At 38.6% G+C, this 27886-nt stretch overlaps 1 long non-coding RNA gene across 3 annotated transcripts; it reads right to left on the bottom strand.

Annotated features, from left to right (window-relative positions):
- On the bottom strand, positions 1–26840 carry LOC145543017 (uncharacterized). 3 transcript variants are annotated; one of them, XR_014080355.1, is made up of 6 exons: positions 26722–26840; positions 26320–26343; positions 24022–24115; positions 18539–18709; positions 9638–9754; positions 8749–8906 (listed from the first exon to the last, which is right to left on the bottom strand). It is a non-coding gene; the product is annotated as an uncharacterized LOC145543017 (long non-coding RNA). The 3 variants fall into 3 exon arrangements; XR_014080356.1 differs by lacking the exons at positions 8749–8906; positions 26320–26343 and adding an exon at positions 1–470; XR_014080354.1 differs by lacking the exon at positions 26320–26343.
- Positions 26841–27886: the final 1046 nt, after the last annotated feature.

Genomic DNA, 27886 nt, shown 5'->3' with positions numbered 1-27886 from the left:
TTGTGTTCCAATAAAGTTTTATATACAAAAAGAGGTAGGGGCCAGATTTGAGCTATAGGTCATTGTTTGGCAACTCCAGGTTTAGCCTATCGTTAGCTAATGTGGGTAATTACATACACACAAACGCACATATGCATGTATATACACATGTACAAATACATATGTGTATGAATGCACAGGCACAGATGTTTGATAGAGGTATAGCTATGTTTTTAAGAAAAAGATACTTATCATTTCTTCATTTCTGTGTGTCCCAGCTTTTTGAGTCACTTGGAACATGATGGGGGATGTGGCAGCCTGCAGTTCACAGGTGGATGTCACTGTTCATTCTCTTCCAGGGGATTAACTCTCATTTGGGTCCCAAATCAGAATGATCAGGTGAGGGGCTCTCTCCAAGCCAGTTTGGGTAAAGAGTTTGTCCCCACTCTAAGCAGCACTGGCTCAGAAGGTCAGGTTACTGTGGGCCATTCCTGTGGAAGGAATTAATGAAGGTGTGTTAGAGAGAGAAGAATCATCTGAACTGGGCCTTCAACACCCAGAAAGATTTCCACTGAAGTGATGTCCATTCCTCACTTGCTAAGAATAACTTATTTGCCACATTCCAGAGACTCAAAACTGGTGTCACTGGGATTCCTAACCCCAGATGACTTGCTTTTTCAAAAATGAGAGAAATCCATCAGTGACACGCTAGTGCTGAAATTAGAATATACAAATCAAGAGGAGATACCAGTGCAGTCAACCTTTAACAACTAGGTTTGTTAACCAACTGCACAGGTTCACTGAGATGCGGTTATTTTTCACTGGTAAAAACTACAGTATTATTATACATGGTCCATGGTTGGTTGAATCCATGAATGCTAAGAACAGAGGATGTGAACCAGCTATAACTTACAAGCAGATTAATCCTCACGTTGTTTCCAAGGGTCAGCTGTAATTATTTGGCTGGTTTTCTAATTGCTTAAAAATTGTTTTACATATGTCCTGAACTGAATAAATTTATTATATCACCTCTTAACGAGATATGAGCTGTTTTGACAATTATAGCAAGGTTTGTTTGAGCTATGTTTGACTACAAAATCAGAGTGCTTTCCCTTTCTGTTAGTTTTTTTTAAGAAGAGAATATGTTTGCTTACCTTTATCCTTTAAGACAATTAGCAAGTAGGCATAATTGCCAGAATTTAAACCTAGGTTTGGGGGCTGTTTTTCCCATGACCTTTGCTGCTATTGTGGTGTCTTAGAAGGCAGAACTGGGGCAAAAGGATAGAACATTTCACGTCACATTTGGTTGTTCATAAAGAGGAGAAGGAGGAAGTGGAGGGGAAGGTAAAAGAGGAGGAAAAGAAGAAGGAAGAAAAAGAGGAGGAAGAAGAGGAGAATCACAAAATAAGGGGAAAGGAAGAGGAGAAGGAATTATTATTGAAGATATCATTTACTGAACCTTATGTAGCAGAAGGTAAAATGTGTATTTTATATAAATTTTCTCTAATTCTCATGATGGCCTAATAGGTAGGCTTACCTATCCACATTTTATAGAGTAGCAAAGTGAGAATCAGAAATTAAATACATTTACAAGGTCACAGAGCTACTGACAGACAGAGCTGAAATAGGAATGAAACCCTGACTAGAGAGAAGATGTTTTTACCCCAACCCACTTCCTTTTTTAACTCTTGGTGCCTATTCGACAGCTGAGTGAACCCCTGTCTTTGTGAGTACTCAGAAAGAGCACAGTCATCAGAGCTCCGTGGTATTCTTACATTCTAGATCTTCTCTGGTGGCTCACTTGCTAAAGAATCCTCCTGCAACGCAGGAGACGTGGTTCAATCTCTGAGTCGGGAAGATCCCCTGAAAGGAATGGCAACCCACTCCAATGTTCTTGCCTGGAGAATCCCCCGGACAGAGGGGCCCTGTGGGCTACAGTCCATGGGGTCACAAACAGTTGGACACAACTGAGCGATGAACACACACACACACACACACACACACACACACACACGTGGCCCATCCAGCACCAAGTTTCCCTGAGTCTACTAGGAGTATCCTTGCCGAAGTCCAGCTCCGGCAGCCAGGGAAACGCTCTGAACGGATGAACGGGGTCGGCGAATGATGCACCCTCTCACTCATTTGGACTGCATGGAGAAAATGATGCAGTCTCTCGCTCAAAGCACTGGGATGCATGTTTATTTTAAGCATCAGGTTTTCTTTTATACTTTTATAAAAGCGTTAGGTCAGAGGTATGACATCTTCAGTTTCCCCTCACCCAGATTTACTGTCTCCATAAATCATTGTTGTCCTTCAGAGTTCCCTCTTAAGTGTCCTTGTGATAACATTGTAACTCAAGTTTGTCTCTGGGCTGTATACCACATTCCTCAGTTTATTTTTTATCTTTCTAAATCCTGCTATCCCCTAGTAACTTAAGCTCATCATCTCCTAAAAAGGCTTTTAGCTATTAGTATCTCTAAAATACCTAGTTTCCATAAGCTATAGTAAAATATGCCAACACTACAACATACCTTAAACTTTTAGCTTCTAACTATTCTTAATTATTCCTAACCCCTAAACTCAGCAAACTTGTTTTGCCATAAACATTTCCCTTACAAGCAGGTTTCAGATAACAATGTTTCCCTTGGTCTCAGGCTGCAGCCTATGTGCTCATCCTGGAGCATTCTTTGTAAAGATCCTTGAACAAATGTCAATAGTTAACTTTATGGATTATAACACTCTTTTCAGTCAACTCAATCGGAGGAAGGAAAGGACAAGTCATAATCACAAGACCTAACTCCTTCATCCCGGAACGGTGCCTGTGGGATGAGGAGAGGGGGTTGGGGCCGTGCCTCCATTTTGTCAGTAATGCCTATCATGGCTCCTGACATATCCTTGTAGCATCCCAAGGAAATGATGTCTCCCGGAACATGTTTTGATAGATTCTGCTGTCCCCTATCTTTGGAGAGAGGGTAGTTTTCAGCAGCATCATTCAAAAGAAAGCAAATCATTCTCCTGGTCAGTGGATGTATGTTAGAACCGTCAGTTATGGGGTGGCTCTGAAATGAGTAACTGGCAGTGGCTGACTTAAGGCCTCTGCAGATTGTAGGCACATACAGAGCCCTGACACAGTCCCCAAAGACCCCAAAGACTGAACCTGGCTGCTGCTGTCTTGAACAACTTAGTCTTCTGCAATTTGGTGAGGTAACACTTCATTTAATAATGTTCTTTTTGCCTCTTCTGCATAGCACTTCTTTTATCATTTCCACTTGTTAAGGCCTTGACTGTGGATAGCTGCTTGGACTGGCTGGGGTCAGTCTAGGAGAGCCACCCTGGGGCAGGAGTGACAGTCTTGGAGCCCATGTAGGCCCTGCCCCTGGGCCCCTGTCAGTGGTCTAGACACAGCCAAGTTTTCTCCAAGGCTTTTGAAGCTTTCCTTGAGATGGTCCTGCTAAGGTTAGACTGTTCTTCCTCCCTGAAAAAGGAAGGCCTCTTCTCCTAGATTCTTCTTGGGTTTTATCTGGGCCCAGAAGCTGTTATGTAGACAGCCTGGAAGCCCCTTCTATCCTTGTAGGAGCCCAGCTGCCACTGCTTCTCAGCTTTGTCTATGTAAGTGCCTGATTTTCTTATATCTGATATCTGCTGGCATGGGTGGGTATAGAGTCCAGCGGGGCCTGGGTGTTCAGGAGGGGTTGGGAGCAGTGGCCCAAGACTCACTCCCGACCCAGTTGTGTGTGACTGTCAGCCAGGCTTAGCCTCCATCCCTCTGCTGAACAACTGCCCTGGTAGTCTCCAGAGGGCTCCTGTAATTAGAATACAAAATCACCTAAACTCCATGGTCAACCTCCTCATTTAATTTAACCCTCACCACAACCCCATCTGGCTTCCCGGGTGGCTCAGGGGGTAAAGAATCCACCTGCAGTGTGGAAGCCCTGAGTTCGATCCCTGGGTTCAGAAGATCCCCTGGAGGAGAGCATGGCAACCCAGTCCAGCATCCTTGCCTAGAGAATCCCCATGGACAGAGGAGCCTGGTGGGCTACAGTCCATGAGGTCACAAAGAGTCAGACACAACTGAGTGACTAAGCACAACCCCATCAAACCATCATGATTGCCAGCATCAAATACATAAACCTATGATGAGAGATTCCACAGTCTGAACCCTGGTCCATCATGACTGGGAGCTTGGCCTCAGCACTGTGATGGTGCCTCCCAGTGAGCATTCCCAGTCTACACACAGAACAATGAGATCTGCCATCTGTGGCTTGGCCGAACGACTCCCCTCTTTCACTTACAATTCTCTCACATTCAACAATCTAAGGGAGCTTCCCAGTTAGCAAAAAGCCTATGTGGAGACCATGCTCTGGGACTTCAGGGGGTCAAGTGGTTATCGTTTGACATGTAATTTTGGTCACTTGACCTCTTTAGGGCTTTAGTTTCATTTTTTATGAAGTTAAAGAATTGAACTGGAAACACTTGACAGGTTATGTCCGGATCTAATATTTTGTAATTCTGTGAATAAATAATTGATAAGCTTATATTGCTCCTGCCTCAGAAATGTTCATCTTTATTTTCTTGTCTTTGAATAGTAACTTTGGCGATGGCATTTGTTTAATGCTTTATGCTTTACAAAACTTTCATATTCAGAACTCCTTTGGATATTATTACCCATTTTCAGAAATGCAATCTGAGGTTTACAAAGAGTGAGTACTTGCCCAAGTGACCAGAGCTGATAGTGGTACAGCCTCTTGGAAACTTAGGCCAACCTGATTTCATGTCTGTAGCTTGATGATGGAATTTCTGGCATCAGCAAAGGACAAAAGCATTTTGAGGGACAGCAGGAAACTCTCCAGAACTGTCAGAATCCTTAGACCTTTTAATTGCTTAGTCTACTTCCCTTTGCATGTTGTGGGCAGAGCAGTGTGTGCACACCCAGTCTGTGAGAGCATCGTGCCTCAATGCAAGACAGACCAGAGCAGACAGATGGTGACCCTTCACCACAGGGACTTAGTGTTCTGATGGTAACAGCCATCTGAATAAGAAGAGACACAGGTCCTCATTGAGTGTGAGACAGTCATTCTCCATCTAGATTCCAGTTGAGGAAGGGAGGGCTCAGAGAGGCTGGTGACTTGCTGAGCAAACATAGCAGTGCTCAGGGCTATACATACTCCTCTTCTTCCACCCTGACCCCCCAGCAATCCCACCTAACTGTTTGATTATTGTTTGATTACTCACCTGTGCACTACTTTATACTTTCCAAAAGTTCCTCCATGGCTAGGAAAGCTGTTCAAAAAATGATGCATATCACTCTTGATTATCACTCTGTTTGTTTGTCCAGGAAGTGCTTAGGTGGTTTGTGATGTCCTTCCTTTTCTGGTGCTGTTGAGCGGCTTGCCCAGAGGAGGCATGAGCCCACAGGCATGTCAAGCTTGCCCACAGAAACTTATTTCCATTCTGCCCTACTCTTCTGGCATAGAACAGTCATGCGGTCCTTTCTTCTGGGATGTTGTCTCCTGTCTTACAAGTGACACAGATGCCCATCCTGTAGTCCCTCTCCATGTGTGACATGGTGGATTATAGAGAGATTCTACTGTCTGAAATTCCCTGTATTCCCTGTAGCCTTCTTCTCTGTTGATTGCAGATGAAGGAGGATCTGCTGGCTATCTGAGGCCATGTATTCCAGGCCAGAGCTTCATCATGCTGCAGTGAGATTTATGCTCAGTATAATCACAATTGTACCACGAAACTCTCTTTAACACTGCAGGGTCCATGTCCACCAGATCAAGCTTGTTGCCCTCATGAGAACTGATTGTTGTTCTTGGTGCAGGCATCTCAGAAGAAACTGGGATATGGACCAGTGATTTCTCTGCATCGTGCTTCTTCTTAAATCACTGAAGTCTATTTCAAGATGTCTGTGCTCTTTAGGGGTTACTGTGCTTCATCTGAGTCTACCAAGGGCATTGCTTAATGTCTTTCTTCCAAGACTCTACTGGCCTGTGCCCTTTTTACCCTGCCTTCTCTTCTTACCCCATAAGTGTAGCACCATCAGCTGAAGGCTTGCAAAGCCTAGGTGCAGGGGACACCATTTAGTCAACCATCCAAGGCCAGTTGTGTTTTTTCTTGATGTGCTCTTCACTCTAGTTCCTTTCTGTGAATTTCTGGCTTTAATTTTTCTCTCTTAGTCTTTGGTCTTTGGAGACTTATCCAGACTACCTTCCTTGATCCTAGACCTCATTTGTTATCCTGGCTTCTGCCTCCTGTCTACTCTTCCTATTCTTCTCCAGTCCTTGGTCAGTAGCTGTTGTCCTGGGAAACCGCTCCTCTTCACAACATAATGAAGCCAAATGATAAGTAAGGTTTTGGGGAACTGGGTTTATAAGCTAATTCTGCAGCTTGTGGGTTGGTCTTATTGCTTTCTTTCTTGTGTTCCACATTTTTTTTTTTTATCTTGGCAATGGCAATGACTTTTATTTATTTATTTATTTATTTTATAATTAGTTTACTTTCTATTTTTTAACTTTACAATATTGTATTTTTTTTGCCACACATTGACATGAATCCACCATGGGTGTACATGTTTTCCCCTTCCAGAACCCCCCTTCCATCTCCCCTCCCCATCCCCTCCTTCCAGGTCATCCCGGTGCACCAGCCCTGAGCACCCTGTTCCACTTTTAATGTTATAGAATAGACTTAGGAGTGGAGGGCTGGGAGTGGTGAATTTGTTTTGATCAGTTAGGGGCTTGTGCCAACTTTTGTTAAAAAGCCTGGATAACTGTTGCAGTGTGTACTGTCTAAAACAGAGGCCCCTAGAGGTCCTCCTTCCAGGATTCAAGAGCTAGAACTTGATTAGTTAGGGCTCTTTTCATACCTGTGTATGTGTTTATAGTCGCTCAGTTATCTCTGACTTTTTGTGGGTCCCATGAACTGTTGACTGCCAGGCTCCTCTGCCCATGGAATTTTCTAGGGAAGAATTCTGGAGAGGGGTGTCATTTCCTTCCCCAGGGGATCTTCCTGGCCAGGGATTGAAACTGCATCTCTTGTGTCTCCTCATTGGCAGGTGCATTCTTGAGGAAAACCCAACCACAAACTGCACAATGGAATACTACTCAACCATGAAAAAGAATGAAATAATGTCATTTGCAGCAATATGGATGGACCTAGAGACTGCCATACTGTGTGAAGTAAGTCAGACATAAAAAGAGAAATATCATATGGTATCCCTTGTATTCAGAATCTATAAAGAAATGAAGCAAGTGAACTTACTTACAAAAGGGAAACAGATTCACAGACTTAGAGAGTGAACTTATGGTTATCAGGGGGAAAGGAAAGTTTGGAGTTTGGTATTGGCATGTACACACTGCTATATTTAAAATGGATAACCTACAAAGACCTACAGTATAGCACAGAGAACTCTCCTCAATGCTATGTAGCTGCCTGGATGAGAGGGGAGTGTGAGGGAAAATGTATACATATTTATATATGACTGAGTCTCTTTGCTGTCCACCTGAAACTGTCACATCTGAAATTGTTAATTGGCTATAGTCCAATACAAAATAAAAAGTTAAAAATGATACATGTAAAAAAAAAATGCGTGAACAAAGCGGTGATACTATGTTATGAAGAAGTCCACAGAAAGGTTTAGCTTCAGGCACACTTCCATCCAGGAACCCCATATATTGCTATCTGCCTTCAAGTCTCCTTTTCACCCTGTATTTCTCTACTTCCTTGTTATTCTGTTTCTGTGGTGTTTTCCTTCTCATTCTGCTGGTGAACTCTTTCAGGTAGTGAGAGAAGATAGCTGCTTGCTTCCTCGATCTATTTTCCCCAATATTTCCCAATTCTGTCAAAAATTATTTCTCTGCCTAGGTTGCATATATGTACCTGGACCTATCACTGTGTCCAAGAAAGTGGAGTATTATAATGTGTCAAGAACTGGGCCACTAGGCCGCTGCTGTGATCATGGGATTGGGACTTATAACCAAAAGGAAGAGCATACCAGGAGAGCTGCCAGGAATGGCAGCCACACTCTCTCAAATGCAGCCATGCAAGATGCCTTAATCTACAGTGGAGCATAGAAACAGGTGATCCCCACTCAGTGTTTTCCCTTGCTTGAGATCTTTTCCAGTCATTTCTTTTATCAATAACAGGATGAGTTCCCATGTAATTGCAGTCACCAATACTCCTTTCTCCCTTGCCCTGGAGATCTGACTGTCCTTGTTAGATCTTGGCCACAGTCAAAGAAGGGACCATGGGCAAGTCAATCGTCATGTAACTGTTCCTGTTTCCTAGGACAGTCTATACCATCTGTCAATATCATTAGTGCCTTCATTAAGAGAAAGAACTGGATACATGATTTTCTTTAATATAGAATATAAACAGCTTTAATTCATATGATTCTACAAATGGCTTTGTGTTCAAGGAGTTTGCAATCATATATGTTAGCTGCTCCAAAAAAAGCAAAATCAGCAGGGTAGTTGGCCCCAAGAAGGAGAAACAAGCACATTTGCACAAAGTGTCAGGGAAACCATTTTCATTTGAATCTTAACATTGCTTCACAGATGGTCTGTTAGCCTAGTGTCTTCATTAGAGATGTGATTTGCCACCAGGGCCCCCACTGCACTGTGCCTTGCTTAAGTGGTTTCTCCTCCAACCTCTTTAGATAAAATATAAAAATTCTCAAAAATAACCTGCCATAGAGATTGCTCTGGTGTGTTTGTATAAGTGTTTTCATGAAAGGACACATTTTTTGGCTAAGAGTGAGATACTCATTGCTTTATATTAAACCACGTAGAGATTATTTATTGCCTTTGTTAAAAAGCCAATTTACTTCCTAGTGTTGATAATTGAATCCAAAGCCCTGCCATGCATCATCAGCACATGTTTTCAAGGAAAAACAAGAGACCATGTGCAAAACTGAGGCTCCAAGGCGCCTGTGAAAACAGAAACTCATAATTCATTTTTTGGTGCATCTCTCATATCAATTAGCAAAACATGTATATTTCTTCATTTACTTTGTTAATATCTCCCTAATAAATGATCTTGCTATATCCTTCCATAAGGGGAATACATCTTAGAGATGCACCCATCTGTATTAACTGTCACTCAGAAATCTTAAATACTGGATAAATAACATGGATGCAGTAAGCACAGAGTTGGAGGCCTGCTAGCTGAGAGTCAATTTTATGGTGTGTGTGGATTTATGTATACATTGTGTGTGTGTATCTATATTATATCTATATATAGTATTATTTCTAACAAGACACTACCATAGCTCAGAGGGCTGTTAGCATCTATAAACCATATATATTTACCATATTTACCATATATAAACCATATTTGTCTTGCTATAAGAGATACAGAAAGGCTCCCATGTCATTGCACTGGGAGGGGGAGGGGTTCACTCCAGTGACTATATTCATATGTTAAAAGACATTAACGTAATTTCAATCTTTGATGGGCAATGGTTCATTAGAAGAGCCCTATTTGTTTTTCTGACTATCTCATTTTCACTGATTTGTAACTGAAATATTAAACAGAAGTAGCCAAATGTCATCTTTGCCTGCTTGGTTATCTTTGAAAGAAAGAGATAAAATGAGTAGATACCATAATGAAGGCTGAATTGGAAGTTCTTTGAATCTGGGTACACCTCTTGATGTCTTACCTTGAGATTATGTGCTTGATGATCTAATACCAGCCAGGTTAGGCTTCTTATCTTCAGAGCAAGTATTTGGAGGGTGTGTGATGAATATTCCAAGAAGTCTAAAGATCAGTTGATTATCTGAGAATTAAGAGAAACTTTTAGAACATTAGTTAGTTAGAACATTAGTTAGCTAGAACATTAGTTTTGAATGTCATGTGGCCTGATGTGGCCCAGGAGGTGCCCTCAACACTTGCTGGCCCTGTGCCAGTGGGTGTAAACTAGAGGACGTAAGATTGTGGCTGTGGCTGGGCACTTGTAGCTCCTGCCTCAGGGATGTTGTTCCCTAACTGTGAGAGTTTGCATAAGTACTCTTACTCTCTTGCTTCACAGTCCTCCTATGGACAAATTAAATGAGCGATACCTTATCTTCTTGGCTCAGAGACATTGCAGAAGACCTGAGGAAATAATGACTATTAGGGCTAGCACTAAAGAACTCACTTGCCAATGCAGGAGATGAAAAAATATGGGTTCGATCTGTGGTTCAGGAAGATCCCCTGGAGAATGACATGGCAACACACTCCAGTATTCTTGCCTGGAGAATCCCATGGACAGAGGAGCCTGGCAGGCAACAGTCCATAAGGTCACAGAGTCAGACATGACTGAAGCGACTTAGCATGTGGAAAGTTAAGGAGGTTGGGAAAAGTGTAACTCCAAAGGCTAATGAAAATCATGCACCTTAGAGAAAAGCATTAGGAATGAAATAGCCATAACAAATGCCTACCCTGCTTGCCACATATCTGGGCTCCTGAGCATCTGCTCTGTCCATAAACTATGTCCTAGCTTTCTTGTGTCCAGTTCTATTTCAGGATTGTCTACAGGAAGAAGGCTGAGTCAGTTGGTCTTTGGAGATTATGTTGCCTCTTCTGGACTAAACTACAAAGTGGAAACAATAATAGCTTAATCCTGTAGTGATATAAAGACCAAGTTAGATAAGATGTACGAAGTGCCCAAGTAATAGGCACGGGATAGATGTGGTGCAGTTGTGGGCTGTAAGCAGAGCAATCATGACCTCTTTGGTTCAGAGGGCCAAGGACACATCTTTTTTACTTCAGCTGCATTTTCTCACTGCCCAATTTTGCATTCTGCCTTCAGCTAAAAGGGCCAATTGAAGTGTCTCTGTGGGGGATTAATCTTTTTCTGACCCTGTCTCTCTGTCCCCTGAGTGACTTCCTGGGAAATTGGCTGTCAGTATCTGGTTAATGGAGGTCAGAATATGGACTGTAGCCCACCAGGTGCCTCTATCCATGGAACTCTCCAGGCAAGAATACTGGAGTCAGTAGTCATTCCCTTCTCCAGGGGATCTTCTCAACCTAGAGATAGAACCTGGGTCTCCTGCATTACAGGTGGATTCTTTACCATCTGAGTCATCAGGGAAGCCCCTAACACTAGTACTTGGTTAGTGGAGGTCAGAGTATTACCAACAGGCCCACCACGGCTTGCCGTACAACTGGTTGTGATTGCAGAGGCCACTTGAGCTTGAAAAAGATTAAGCTTCAGTGAGAGGGGGTCTTTTGTCCCCCTTTCTTGGACACATGGCAGTCTGTGCCAGCCAGACTGAGAAGGTGTACTCTGGGCTAAGTGTTCTTGCAGCATCCACATGGGGGAGAACACTGTGAGGATTGTTCCCCTGAGAACAGCTTCAGTACTAGCAGCAAAGTCTTGGGATGAGGACTAGGGTATCAGAGGTAGAACTGGCCTTTCAGAGACCCAGATTGTGCTTGTAAAGGGTGAAAAGTGTGTGCATCTGAGTGTATGAGTTTGGTGTGTTTAACATGTGAGTGTGTGAACGCATGATTGCATATTTAGAAGAACTGTTAGTGGCTCCTGGCTCTGGAGGCCTGCTGAGGTACTTGTATTGTTTGCCGTCTCATTTCTGGGATCATGTTCACTGGTACAAAGTGAAGAAAACCAAATCAGTGACCTGGAAGACCAGGGATAAGGAGTGTTTCTTTTTTTTATGTTAGTCTATTTATCTATTTTTAAACTTTACAATATTGTATTTGTTTTGCCATACATTGACATGAATCCACCATGGGTATACCTGTATTCCCCTTCCAGAATCCCCCTCCTACCTACTTCCCCATCCCATCCCTCCATGTCATCCTGGTGCACCAGCTCTGAGCACCCTGTATCATGCATCGAATCTGGACTGGCGATTTGTTTCACATATAATAATTTACATGCTTCAATGCCATTCTCCCATATCATCCCGCCCTCACCCTCTCCCATGTAAAAGAATGAGGAGTGTTTCTAATCTCAGAGGAAAAACCCAAAGACATGGAAATTATGAGGAAAAAACCAAAAGTTCAGTTCAGTTCAGTTGCTCAGTCGTGTCTGACTCTTTGCGACCCCATGAACCGCAGCACGCCAGGCCTCCCTGTCCATCACCAACTCCCGGAGTTTACTCAAACTCATGTCCATTGAGTCGGTGATGCCATCCAACCATCTCATCCTCTGTCGTCCTCTTCTCCTCCTGCCTTCAATTTTCACAGCATCAGGGTCTTTTCCAATGAAACCAAAAGAGCAGAGGACACATCTAGGAGGCCTAGCATATTGATACTATGAGACCCAGAAGGAGAAGACAGAACAGATGTAAAAGGGGCAATGGCTAAACAACTAGTAGAGAATAATTTCATTTATCTACAGAAAACCTTTTTACTGATTTAAAAAGCTGCATTCTAGGAAAGATAAATATCTTTCCCAACAAGTTTCTGAAGTCCAAGGACAAAAGAAAATTCACATTCATTCAGACTGCAAAAGTAATTTATTAGCAGAGGAAAATGAATTTTTTTTCCCATCTACAATAGGGTACGCTTAAAGATAGTGAAGAACCTTAGAGATCACTGAAGAAAATAGGTCAAAATCCAGAAACCCTCCAACCAATTCTGTCACCATTCCCCTGTCTAGCTAGAAAAAAGGCATTTGTGAAGGCTCAATGATTCAAAGAATAAATAAAACAAATAATACCAAATATCTAGAAATTAGTAAATAAAGGAAACGTATACCAGGAGCCACAGATATTGATAATATTACACTCAGATATAAACTTATATTTGAGTTCATTATTAAAGAAAGATTGGTAATAAAGGAACTATGAACCCACATTAAAAATTAAAGTAAAATAGAGAAAAACCAAAGAATTAATTTTGAAAGAAATCGGTTGAAATGAAACTTTAAAAACAGTGGTAAAAAAGAAGACTGTTCTTGCTTGTTCTTAAAGAACAACAGAATAAACAATTCTCACAAGATCAGTTCAGGAAAAAATTAAGATTAAGAAAAAAATTAAATCACAAATATGGAAAAACAAAATTATAAGACTATTTTGCATAACTGACAAAAAACAGAAAAATGGATAATTTCCTAGAAACTATAGACCATCAAAATTTCAAAAGAAATAGAAATTTTGAAAAAGGGAAGTTATAAATCAAGATATTGGAAAGATAACTAGCAAGATATCATTAAACAGAAACTATATGAGGAGATATTTTATTTATTTTTATTGAGTATAGTTGATTTACATCTCACATGTACAGCAAAGTGATTTAGTTATACATATACATATCTCTTTTTCAGATTCTTTTCCATTATAGATTATTACAAGATATTGAATATAAGTCCCTGTGATATACAGTAGGTCCTTGCTGTTTATTTTATATTTAGTAGTTTGTATCTGTCAATCCCAAACTCTTAATTTATACCTCTTCCCTTTCCCCTTTGTAAGCATAAGTTTTTTACCCCTATACCTGAGAGTCTGTTTCCATTTTGTAAATAAGTTCTTTTTTACCAAATTTTTAGATTCTACAACTAAGTGGTATCATATGATATTTGTCTTGTCTGACTTGCTTCATTTAGTATGAATATCTCCAGGTCCATCCATGCTACCACAAATGAAATTATTTCATCCTTTTTATGGCTGAGCAAGTAAAGTAAAGCTCAAAATTCTCCAAGCCAGGCTTCAGCAATACATATGTGAAATGTGAATTTCCAGATGTTCAAGCTGGTTTTAGAAAAGGCAGAGGAACCAGAGATCAAATTGCTAACATCTGCTGGATCATCGAAAAAGCAAGAGAGTTCCAGAAAAACATGTATTTCTGCATTATAGACTACGCCAAAGCCTTTGACTGTGTGGATCACAATAAACTGTGCAAAATTCTGAAAGAGATGAGAATATCAGACCACCTGACCTGCCTCTTGAGAAACCTGTAGGCAGGTCAGGAAGCAACAGTTAGAACTGGACGTGGAACAACAGACTGGTTCAAAATAAGAAAAGGAGTACATCAAGGCTGTATATTGTCACCCTGCTTATTTAACTTATATGCAGAGTACATCATGAGAAACGCTGGGCTGGAAGAAGCACAAGCCTGAATCAAGATTGCCAGGAGAAATATCAATAACCTCAGATATGCAGATGACACCACCCTTATGGCAGAAAGTGAAGAAGAACTAAAGAGCCTCTTGATGAAAGTGAAAGAGGAGAGTGAAAAAGTTGGTTTAAAGCTCAACATTCAGAAAACTAAGATCATGGCATCTGGTTCCATCACTTCATGGGAAATAGATCGGGAAACAGTGGAAACAGTGTCAGACTTTATTTTTTGAGGCTCCAAAATCACTGCAGATGGTGATTGCAGCCATGAAATTAAAAGACGCTTACTCCTTGGAAGGAAAGTTCTGACCAACCTAGACAGCATATTAAAAAGCAGAGACATTACTTTGCCAACAAAGGTCCAGCTAGTCAAGGCTATGGTTTTTCCAGTGGTCGTGTATGGATGTGAGAGTTGGACGGTGAAGAAAGTTGAGCACCGAAGAATTGATGCTTTTGAACTGTGGTATTGGAGAAGCCTCTTGAGAGTCTCTTGTATATCATACATATATAATGTTTATATAATATATACATTATATATTGTATTATATAAATTCTATATATCTTTATATATTATATATTAAATAATGTATAATATTATATTAAATATAATATATATTTATATGCATAATTAATATAAGCATATATTAATATATAGTAATTAATTACTATATATTTAATACAGATATTAAAATCAATATATAATTAATTAATATATATAATATAATGTTAATTATATATACTATATATGGTATGTATTATATAATATTGTATTATATAAATTATATAAATATATAATGTATATGTATTATTAATATGTATTATTTATATAATAAATTATATGAATATATAAATATATAACTAAAGATTATATATTATATTAATTATAGATATGTATACATATATATTTATGTATATATATGTGTAGATGTATTATATGTATTATATATTACATATAATATATAATATAATAATATAAAATATATATAATATAATATATTATATACATGTATAATATAATATTTACATGTATAACATAATATACATATATAATATATATGGTATAATACATAATATACAAAATACTATATAATAATATATAATATTATATATTATACAAGTGTATTATCTATATTATATATTATATTATATCCTATATTTTATATGATACATATTATATATTGTATTATATATAATAAGTATTATAGCATATTAATATACAATTATTATAATATAATTATTATAATATCATATATTATATAGTAGTATATAATAAAATATATACATTATAAACTTGTATATATTATAATATGTTATCTTATAATATAATAATTATAATATTATATACATCATATGTGTGTTATATATATTATATATATTTAATATATATGTTACATGTATATAATATATGTTTATGTATAGCATATATATTAAATATTTATAACATATGTTATATATATTATAATGCAATATATATATTATGTAAAAATATATAATATAATATTATAATATTATAACATTCCCACCTTCTCCCTGAGGAGAGAAGAAATTGGATCTAGTGTTCCACTTTACTGGCTCTTGCATGGGTACTTGTTCCTATCTTTCCCATCTCAGGGTACTGACAGTATTTTGTATACTTAGTGGAAGCCATTAAGAAGAAAGACAGTGGTTTGTCTAGGCATAAAAATTTGCGAGGCAGTCAGACTCTGGTCAGGTTGATTGGTAAGATCAATCTATAAAAGGCCAGTATGTAAAGACTGGGAGAAGTAGCTGTTTTATCTAATGTGCAAAAACCAATAGAGAAAGTCAAGGCAAGTAGAGAAGTAGAAAACTATGCTCCCAATAAAAGAATAAGAAAAATCTCGAGGAATTAACATGAATGAAATGAAGTAATATAATTTACTGGACAGAGGCTTCAAAATAATGGTTATAAAGATATTCACAAAAGTCAGGAAAGTGCATGAATAAATTTAGAATTTCAACAGGCAGAAAATATAGAAATGTACCAAATAAAAACAATAGAGCTATCAATGTTATGAGGCACCCTGGATGGGAGAGGAGTTTGGGGGGAATGTACACATGTACATGTATGGCTGAATCCCTTTGCTGTTTACCTGAAACTATCACAGCATCGTTAATTGGCTATAGCCCAACTCTTGGGGCTCAGCTAGTAAAGAATCCACCTACAATGCAGGAAACATGGGTTTGATCCCTGGGTTGGGAAGATCCCTGGAAAAGGGAAAGGCTACCCACTCCAGTATTCGGGACTGGAGAATTCTATGGAATGTATAGTCCATGGGGTCGCAAAGAGTCAGACATGACTAAGCGACTTTCACTTCACTTCACTTCAATAAAAAATAAAATGTTTTAAAAAGTAATAGAGTTTTTGAACTGTGGTGTTGGAGAAGACTCTTGAGAGTCCCTTGGACTGCAAAGAGATCCAACCAGTCCATCCTAAAGGAGATCAGTCCTGGGTGTTCATAGGAAGGCCTGATATTGAAGCTGAAGCTCCAATACTTTGGCCATCTCATGCGAAGAGCTGACTCATTGGAAAAGACCCTGATTCTGGGAAAGATTGAGGGCAGGAAGAGAAGGGAACGACAGAGGACGAGGAGGTTGGATGGCATCACCGACTCAATGGACGTGGGTTTGGATGGACTCCAGGAGTTGGTGATGGACAAGGAGGCCTGGCATGCCGCGGTTCATGGGGTCTCAAAGAGTCGGACATGACTGAGTGACTGAACTGAACTGAACTGAACACAATAATTTAATTTAAAATTTAATAGAGGGATTCAGCAACAGACTCAATCAATAAGAAAGAAGAAACAGCAAATCCAAAGACAGATCATTGGAAATCATTCAGTCAGAGGAGAAAAAAAAGAGAGAGAGAATGAGTGAAGATAACTTACAGGACTTATGGAGCTTCACCAAGCAAAGCAATATATGTATTACAGGAGCCCCAGAAAAAACCAAAGAAAGGTGGAAAGAAGCAAAAAGTTTATTGCAAGAAATAATGGCTGAAAACTTCCCAAACCTGGGTAAAGAAATAGAGATCCATATTCAAAAAACCCAATTAAAACCAAATAATGAATGCTTCAGAAATAAAAATGATCATAAGACTATTATGAAAAATTATATACAAATTGGATACCTTAGAATTAATGCATAACTTTCTAGATATGTAAAACTTATAAAAACTAAATAAAAATAAACAGAAACTCTGAACAGACAAAAAACAGAAAAAGCAGTAATCAAAACCCTCCCTGCACAGAAAAACTGAGGATTAGATGATTCCGTGGATAAATTTTACTAAACGTTCAAAGAATATTTAATACCAATATTTCTTGAGCTATTGGAAAAAATGAAGAGAGAACACTTTCAAACTCATTTGATGAGACCAGCATCACCTTGATACCAAAGCTAGACAAACACGTCACAAGGAAAGAAAAATACATGTCAATATCCCTAATGACCATAGATGCAAAATCTTTAGTACAATACTAGCAAACCAAATACTAGTAGTACAATACTAGCAGCAAATTCAAGGGATTATACACCCTGATTAAATGAGATTTATCCCTGGAATACAAAGATGCTTTAACTTACACAAATTGATCAGTATGATACAATACACTGCATGAAGAGAATGAAAGACAAAATCTATATGGTTATCTCAATAGGTACAAATTTTTTTTAAAAAAAAATCTGCACCCATTCATGGTAAAACACACACACACAAAAACACAAAAAACAACTCTCAGCAAAATAGGTATAGAAGAAATCACCTTCAGCAAAATAAAGAGCACATAGAAACCCCACAGCTAACATCATAGTCAATGGGAAAAATTTAAGGATTCTTTTCTTTAATATGACGTGAAACAAAGATATACACTTTGACCATTCCTATTCAAGGTAATACTAGAAGTCCTTGCTGAAGCAGTTAAACAGAAAAAAGAAATAAAAGGCATGCAAGTCAGAAAGGAAGAAAAAAAACTATCTTTGCCATGACACACATATTCACACACACACAAGATGGTGGAGTAGAAGGACGTGCTCATCTCCTCCTGTGAATGCACCAAAATTTCCACCAGATGTTGAACAACAATTGACAGGAGGATGCTGGAACCCATCAAAAAAAAAAAAAAAGACACCCAATATCCAGGGACAAAGGAGAAGTAGCAACAAGATAGGAAGAGGGGCACAACCATGATAAAATCAAATCTTATACCGGCCAGGTGGGCAATCCACAAACTGGAGAATAATAATACCAAATAAGTTCTCCATTGTTGTGAAGAATCTTAGCCCCACATCAGGCTTCCCAGCCTGGGGACTCATCAAACAGACTAGGAATCCCCAGGGAATTTGAAGGCTATCAGAATTTGACTGCAGGACTTCCACAGGACTGGGGGAAGCACAGACTCAACCTTGTGCACACCACAACTCTTCGAGGCTAAAAAACACACCAGTACCAAGAGAAAAGTGGGAGATTGAACTAGACCTACCTGTTAGTGTTGGAGAATCTCCTATGAAGGCATGAGTTGGTAGTGGCTCACTATGGAGAGGCAGTCAGGGACATGCCCCTTGGCATGAGCCTTCTTGGATGTCTCAATTAACCGTACCATAGAGCTTGTAGACTCCAGGGCTGGGTCATCTCAGGCCAAAAAACAGCATCCCTGCTCATCAGAAATAAATCAAATAAAACTTTTAGTGAGACAGACCCTTCCCAACAGAGCAAGACCCAGTTTTTCCCATCATCAGTCTCTCGCATCAGGAAGCTCACAGAAGCCACTTAGCCAGAGGGCAGACAGAGGAAGCAAGAAGTATAATCCTGCAACTTCCCAAATGAAAACCACCATAACAGTAAGTTAATAAAAATGAAAAGGCAGAGGATTATGTCCCGGAGGAAGGGACAAGATAAAATCCCAGAAAAATAAACAAAATGAAATGGAGATAGGCAACTTTCCAGAAAAAAGATTCATAAAAATGACAGTGAAGATGATTCAAGATCTCAGAAAAACAATGGAGAATACGCAAGAAATGTTTACCAAAGACATGGAAGAACTAGAGAATAAACAAACAGATATGAACAATGCACTCAGTTCAGTTCAGTTCAGTTCAATCGCTCAGTCGTGTCCGACTCTTTGCGACCCCAGGAATAGCAGCACACTAGACCTCCCTGTCCATCACCAACTCCCAGAGTTTACCCAAACCCTTGTCCATTGAGTAGGTAATGCCATCCAGTCACCTCGTCCTCCGTCGTTTCCTTCTCATCCTGCCCCCAATCATTCCCAGCATCAGGGTCTTTTCCAATGAGTCAGCTCTTCGCATGAGGTGGCCAAAGTATTGGAGTTTCAGCTTCAACATCAGTCCTTCCAATGAACACCCAGGATTAATCTCCTTTAGGATGGACTGATTGGATCTCCTTGCAGTCCAAGGGACTCGCAAGAGCCTTCCCCAACACCACAGTTCAAAAACATTAATTCTTCGGTGCTCAGCTTTCTTCACAGTCCAACTCTCACATCCATACATGACTACTGGATAAACGATAGCCTTGACTAGATGGACCTTTGTGGGCAAAGTAATGTCTCTGCTTTTAAATATGCTATCTAGGTTGGTCAAAACTTTACTTCCAAGGAGTAAGCGTCTTTTAATTTCATGGCTGCAGTCACCATCTGCAGTGATTCTGGAGCCCAGAAAAATAAAGTCTGACACTGTTTCCACTGTTTCCCCATCTATTTCCCATGAAGTGATGGAACCAGATGCCATGATCTTAGTTTTCTGAATGTTGAGCTTTAAACCAACTTTTTCACTCTCCTCTTTCACTTTCATCAAGAGGCTCTTTAGTTCTTCTTCACTTTCTGCCATAAGGGTGGTGTCATCTGCATATCTGAGGTTATTGATATTTCTCCCAGCAATCTTGATTCCAGCTTGTGTTTCTTCCAGCCCAGCATTTCTCATGATGTACTCTGCATATAAGTTAAATAAGCAGGGTGACAATATACAGCCTTGATGTACTCTTTTTCCTACTTGGAACCAGTCTGTTGTTCCATGTCCAGTTCTAACTGTTGCTTCCTGACCTGCCTACAGGTTTCTCAAGAGGCAGGTCAGGTGGTCTGCTATTCCCATCTCTTTCAGAATTTTCCACAGTTTATTGTGATCCACACAGTTAAAGGCTTTGACATAGTCAATAAAGCAGAAATAGATGATTATCTGGAACTCTCTTGCTTTTTCAATGATCCAGCGGATGTTGGCAATTTGATCTCTGGTTCCTCTGCCTTTTCTAAAACCAGCTTGAACATCTGGAAGTTCAAGGTTCACATATTGCTGAAGCCTGGCTTGGAGAATTTTCAGCATTACTTTACTAGCATGTGAGATGAGGGCAATTTTACGGTAGTTTGAACATTCTTTGGCATTGCCTTTCTTTAGGATTGGAAAGAAAACTGACCTTTTCTAGTCCCGTGGCCACTGCTGAGTTTTCCAAATTTGCTGGCATATTGAGTGCAGCACTTTCACAGCATCATCTTTGAGGATTTGAAATAGCTCAACGGAATTCCATCACCTCCACTAGCTTTGTTCATAGTGATGCTTTCTAAGGCCCACTTGAACAATGCACTAGAAGGCTTCAATAGCAGAATCACCAAGGCAGAAAAATGAATAAGCGAACTGGAAGACAGAACGGTGTAAACAACTGCCACAAAACATAATATAGAAAAAAGAATGAAAGAAAAAGTAAATAAAGACAGCCTGAGACCTTTGGGGCAACATGACATTCACCAATATTCACATTATAGGGGCCCCACAAGGATAAAAGAGAGAAAGTACCTAAGAAAATATTTAAAGAAAAAATCTCTGAAAACTTCCATAACATTGGGTATGGAAATAGTTAACCAAGTCCAGGAAGCACAAGCATTCTAGACAGTATAAACACAAGGAGGACCACCCCAAGACACATAGTAATCAAAGTGACAAAATTAAAGAAAAAGATGAAATATTAAAAACAACAAGGGGAAAATGACAAATAACATACAAGAAAACTCTCATAGCATCATCAAATGATTTCTCAATAGAAACACTACAAATCAGGAGGGAACGACACAGTATATTTAAAGGTTTTACAGACAAGCAAAAGTTAAGAGAATTCAGGACTACAAAATCAGCTTTACAACAAATGCTAAAGCTTCTACTCTAGGCAGAACTCACAAGAGATGAGAAAGACCTACAAAAAGCAAACCAAAAACAATTAAGAAAATGGTAATAGGACCATACACAGTGATTATTATTGCTGTTAATTTGCTCAGTCATGTCTGACTCTTTGCGAACCCATGGACTTCAGCATGCTAGGTTTCCCTGTTCATCACCAACTCTCGGAGCCTACTCAAACTCATCTCCATAGAGTTGGTGATGCCATCAAACCATGCTATACTCTGTTGTCCCCTTTTCCCCCTGCCTTTAATCTTTCCCAGCATCAGGGTCTTTTCCAGTGAGTCAGCTCTTCCTATCAGGTGGCCAAAGCATTGGAACTTCAGTTTCAGCATCAGTCCTTCTGATGAATATTCAGGGTTGATTTCCTTTAGGATTGACTGGTTTGATCTCCTTGCAGTCCAGTTGATTCTCAAGAGTCTTCTTCAAAACCACAGTTCAAAAGTATCAATTCTTCAGTGCTCAGTCTTCTTTATGGTCCAACTCTCACATCCATACATGACTGCTGGAAAAATCATAGCTTTGACTATATGGACTTTTGTCAACAAAATAATGTCTCTTCTTTTTAATATACCATCTAAGTTTTTCACTGCTTTTCTTCCAAGAAGCAAGCATCTTTTAATTTCATGGCTGCAGTCACCATCCAGTGACTTTGGAGCCCAAGAAAATAAAATCTGTCACTGTTTCCACTTTTCTCCCTTCTATTTGCCATGAAGTGATGGGACCAGATGACATAATCTTAGTTTTTTGAATGTTGAGTTTTAAGCCAGCTTTTTCACTCTCCTCTTTCACCTTCATCAAGAGGCTCTTTAGTTCCTCTTCATTTTCTCCCAAGAGGGTGAATATCATCTGCATATCTGAGATTACTGATATTTCTCCTAGCAATCTTGATTCCAATTTGTCAGTTCAAAATAGGAGCACTTCAACAGGTAAGGCAGGTACCAACAACTATAAAGGGGGAAATTGACAGTGGCACAATAATACTGGGGACTTCATCATGTTACTTTTATCAATGGAAAGACCAACCAGACTGAAAATTTGCAAAACACAGTCTTTAAAGACACTTTAGACCATGTGGACTTAACTGACATCTATAGTGCATTCCATTCAAAAGCACCAGAGTACACATTCTTCTCATGTCCACGGGAAACATTCTCCAGGATTTACCACATGCTAGGTGACAAGATGAGCCTTGGAAAATTTAAGAAAATTGACATCACACCAAGCATCTTTTCTTATCACATTATGACATTAGAAGGAAATTACAAAAAAAACTATAAAAAACAGAAACATGTGGAGGCTAAACAATATGCTACTAAACAACTAATGGATATTGAAGAAATCAAAGATGAAATAAAAAAGGCATTGAGACATGTGTATTGTCATATGTGAAACAGAGCACCATTCCATGTTCGATGCATGTGACAAGGGCTCAGGGCCGGGGCAATGGGATGATCCAGAAGGATGGGATGGAGAGGGAGGTGGGTGGGGGGTCCAGGAAGGGGAACACATGTAAACCCATGGCTGATTCATGTCAATGTATGGCAAAAACTATTACAATATTGTAAAGTAATTAGCCCCCAACTAAAATAAATAAATTTATAAAAAAAAATAAATAAATAAAAAAAAATAAAAACAAAAAACAAACAAACAAACAAAAAAATACTTTGAAACAAATGAAAGTTGAAGCATAATAGTATGAAACCTTTGAGATGCAGAAAAAGCAGTTCTTAGAGGAAAGTTTATAGCAATTCAATCTTACCTCAAGAAACAAGAAAAATCTCAAATAAACCACCTAACCTTACACCTAAAACAACTAGAGAAGGAAGAACAAACAAAACCTAACATTAGGAGAAGGAAGTAAATCATAAAGATCAGATCAGAAATAAACTAAAAAGAACCAAAAAAATCAACATCAAGGATCAATAAAAACTAAAAGCTGGTTATTTGAGAAGATAAAAAAAAATTGACAAACCATTAGCCAGACTCATCAAAAAAAAAAAAAAAGGAGAAGACTAAAATCAATAAAATTAGAAGTAAAATAAGAGAAGTTTCAATTGACTCTATGGAAATACAAACGATCTTAAGAGACTACTATGAACTATATGCTGATAAAATGGACAACTTGGGAAAAATGGACAAATTCTTAGAAACATGCAGTCTCCCAAGACTGAACCAGTAAAAAATAGAAAATATAAGCAGACCAATCACAAGCACTGAATAGAAACTTTCATTTAAAAACTTCCAACAAACAAAAATCTAGGACCTGATGGCTTCATAGGCAAATTCTGTCAAACATTTAGAGAAGCGTTAACAACTATCCTGAAACTGTTCCAAAAAATTCAGGAGAAAGGAAAACTTCCAAACTCATTCTATTAGGCCATGGTCACTGAGTTACCAAAACCAGATGAAGATACCACAAAAAAAGAGCATTATAGGCTAATATCACTGATGCATATAGCTGTGAAATTCCTCAACAGAATAAATACTACTAATCTGAATCCAACAATACATTAAAAAGATCATACATCATGATTGAGTGGGATTCATCCCAGGTATGCAAGTATTTTTCAATATCCACAAATCAATCAATGTGACATACCTCACCAACAAATTGAAGAATAAAAACAATTTATGATCTTCTCAATAGATACAGAAAAGTTTTTGGCAAAATTCATCACCCATTTATGATAAAAAAAAATTTCCAGAAAGTGAGCATTTAGGGAATATACCTCCGCATAATAAAGGCCATATATAACAAACCTACATTTAAGATCATACTCACTAGTGAAAAGCTGAAAGCATTCCTCTAAGATCAGGAAAAAGACGAGGATGTCCACTCTTGCCACTTTTATTCAGCATAGTTTTGGAAGTCCTAGCTATAGCAATCAAAGAAAGAAAAGAAGTAAATGGAATCCAAATTGGAAAAGAAGAACTTAAACTGTCACTGTTTGCAGATGACATGATTCTATACATAGGAGAACTTAAAGATGCTACTATAAAACTATGAGAACTCATCAATGAAAATGGTAAAGTTGAAGATTACAAAATTAATACACAGAAGTCTGTCACATTTCCATACACTTACAATGAAAGACCAGAAAGAGAAATTCAGGAAACAATTCCATTTGCCACTGCATCAAAAAGAATAAAAAACCTAAGAATAAACCCACCTAAGGAGACAAAAGACTTGTGCTCCAAAAACTATATGATATTTGTTAAAGAAGTCAAAGAAGACACAATAAAATGGAAAGATATACTATGCTTGTGGATTGGAGTAATCAATATTGTCAAAATGACTATACTACCCAAGGCAACTAAAGATTCCTTATCAAATGACCAACGGCATTTTTCACAGAACTAGAACGAAAAATCTCAAAACATGTATGCAGACACAAATGACCCTGAATAGTCAAAGCAGTATTAAAAAGGAAAAACAGAGCTAAAGTAATCAGGCTCCCTGACTTCAGAGTAGACTACAGACTGACAGTCATCAAAACAGCATGATACTGGCACAAAAATAGAAATATAGGTTAATGGAACAGGATAGGAAATCCAGAAATAAACCCATGTACCTGTGGGCAACTAAGGTATGACAAAGGAGGCAAGACCACACAACACTGAAAAACAGTCTCTTCAACAAATGTTTTGGGAAAACTGAACAGCTACACTTTAAAAATAAAATTAGATAATTTTTTAAACACCATACACAAAAATAAGCTCAAAATGGATTAAATATCTAAATGTGAGACTGGACACTATAAAACTCCTAGAGGAAAACATAGGCAGAAAACTCTATGACATAAATTGCAACAATATCTTTTTCCATTTATCTCCCAGAATAATGGAAATAAAAACAAAAATAAACAAATTGGATCTACTTAAACTCAAAAGTTTTTGCACAGCAAAGGAAACAATAAACAAAATAAAAAGACAACCCACAGATTGGGAGAAAGTTTTTGCAGATGATGTGACAAATGAGGGATTAGTTTTCAGAATTTATAAACAGCTCATGATGCTTAACAGCATCAAAACAAACAACCCTCTCAAAAAATGGGCAGAAGATCTAAATAGACATTTCTGCAAAGAAGACATACGGATGGCAAAGAGGCACATGAAAAGATGTTCAATATCACTAATTATTTGAGAAATGCAAATCAACACTACAATGAGATATCACCTCACACCAGCCAGAATGGCTATCATCAAAAAAAACCCCACAAACAATAAATGCTGGAGAGGGTTTGGAGAGAGGAGAAACCTCTTACACTGTTGGTGGGAGTTGTACAACCACTATGGAGAACAGTATAGAGATTCCTGAATAAACTAAGACTAGAACTATCATATGACCCTCAATCCCATTCCTGAGCATATATCTGCAGAAAGACATGATCCAAAAGGATACATGCACCCTGATGTTCATTGAAGCACTATTTACAATAGCCAAGACATGAAAGCAACCTAAATATCCATCAACAGAGAAATGAATAAAGGAGATATGGTGCATTTATACAATGGAGTATTACTCAGCCATTAAAAAGAATGAGATAATCCTATTTGCAGCAACCATGATGGACCTATAGATTGTCGTACTGAGTGAAATAAGTCAGACAGAGAGGGAGAAACATAGTATGACCTCCCTTATATGTGGAATCTAAAAATAGTGATACAATTGAACTTACTTACAAAACAGAAAGGAACTCATCTCGACTTAGAGAACAAATTTATGGTTGCCTTTACACACTGTGATATTTAAAACGGACAATCAATAAGGACCTACTATATAGCACATCGAACTCTTCTCAAAAATATGTGGCAGCCTGGATGAGAGGGAATTTTAGGGGAGTGTGAATACATGTATATGTAAGGCTGAGTCCCTTTGCTGTACATTTGAAACTATCACAACATTGTTAATTGGCTATACCCTAATACAATATAAAAAGTTAAAAATAAGTAAATAATGATGGTGAAAAAATAAGTTGAATTTCAATACACTAACAGCAAATTATCTGAAGTGGAATTTAAGAAAGCAATCCCATTTGCAGAGCAAGAAGGAAAATAAAATACTTATGAAAAAACTTACCCAAGGATCTGAATGATGTATACACTGAAAACAACAGAATGTTAATGAAAGAAATTAAAGACACATATAAATGGAGAGACGTCCTGTGTTCATGGATTTGGAGAATTGATATTGTTTAAGTATCTGTACTATGCAAAGTGATCTACAGATTCAATGCAATTCTTAAAAAATTCCAATTTCATTCTTTAAAGAAATGGAAAAAAGATCCTAAAATTCATATAAAACTACAAAAGACCCTGAAAAACCAAAGCAATCTTGAGAAAGAAAAATAAAAATGGAGGTGTAACACTCCCTCATTCCAAAATATATTACAAACATACAATAATAAAAATATTATTGTGGTGGCATAAAAAAGAGACTTATAGACTGATGAAATGAAATTAAGAGCCAAAAAATAAACACTTCCCTTGTGGCAGAGACGGTAAAGCGTCTGCCTACAATGCAGGAGACCCAGGCTTGATCCCTGGGTTAGGAAGATCCTCTGGAGAAGGAAATGGCAACCCACTCCAGTACTCTTGACTGGAAAAATCCCATGGACGGAGGAGCATCATAGGCTACAGTCTATGAGGTCACAAAGAGTCGGACATGACTGAGCAACTTCAGTTCAGTTCAGTTCATTTATAGTCACTGGATCTTCAATAAACGGCAACTGGTCCCATCACTTCATGGCAAATAGATGGGGTAACAATGAAAACAGTGAGACACTTTATTTTGGGGGGCTCCAAAACCACTGCAGATGGTGACTGCAGCCGTGAACTTAAAAGACATTTGCTCCTTTGAAGAAAAACTATGACCAACGTAGACCTAGACAGCATATTAAAAAGCAGAGCCATTACTTTACCAACAAAGGTCCATCTAGTCAAAGCTACGGTTTTTCCAGTAGTCACGTATGGATGTGAGAGTTGGACTGTAAAGAAAGCTGAGTGTTGAAGAATTGATGCTTTTGAACTGTGGTGTTAGAGAAGACTCCTGAGAGTCCCTTGGACTGCAAGGAGATCCAACCAGTCCATCCTAAAGGAAATCAGTCCTGAATATTCATTGGAAGGACTGATGCTGAAGCTGAAACTCCAATACTTTGGCTACCTGATGTGAAGAACTAACTCCTTAGAAAAGACCCTGATGCTGGGAAAGTTTGAAGGCAAGAGGAGAAGGGGATGACAGAGATAAGGTGGTTGCATGGCACCACCGACTCGATGGACATGAGTTTGAGCAAGCTCTGGGAGTTGGTGATGGACAGGAAACCCTGGAGTGCTGCAGTCCATGGGGTCGCAAAGAGTCAGACACAACTAAGTGACTGAACAGACCTGATCTTCAATAAGGGTGCCAAGCACATAGTATGTGAAAAGAATAGTCTCTTCATTAAATAGCCCAGGAATAACTTGATATTCACATCAGGAAGAATGAAATTGGGTCCTTATTTCACAACATATACAAAAACAAACTCAACATGGATTAAAAACTTAAATGTAAGACCTGAAACTGTAAAGCTGCTAGAAGGGAATAGGGAAAATGTTTCTGACATTTTTCTTTGCAACAATTTTTGGTCATAACACCAAAAGCACAGACA

This window comes from Giraffa tippelskirchi, chromosome 3 (assembly GCF_054371585.1).
Source record: "Giraffa tippelskirchi isolate mGirTip1 chromosome 3, T2T-mGirTip1v1.2.pri, whole genome shotgun sequence".
Lineage (NCBI taxonomy): Eukaryota > Metazoa > Chordata > Mammalia > Artiodactyla > Giraffidae > Giraffa > Giraffa tippelskirchi.
Note: the sequence above shows the minus strand (reverse complement) of the source record. Positions and strands in the feature narration are given on the sequence as shown.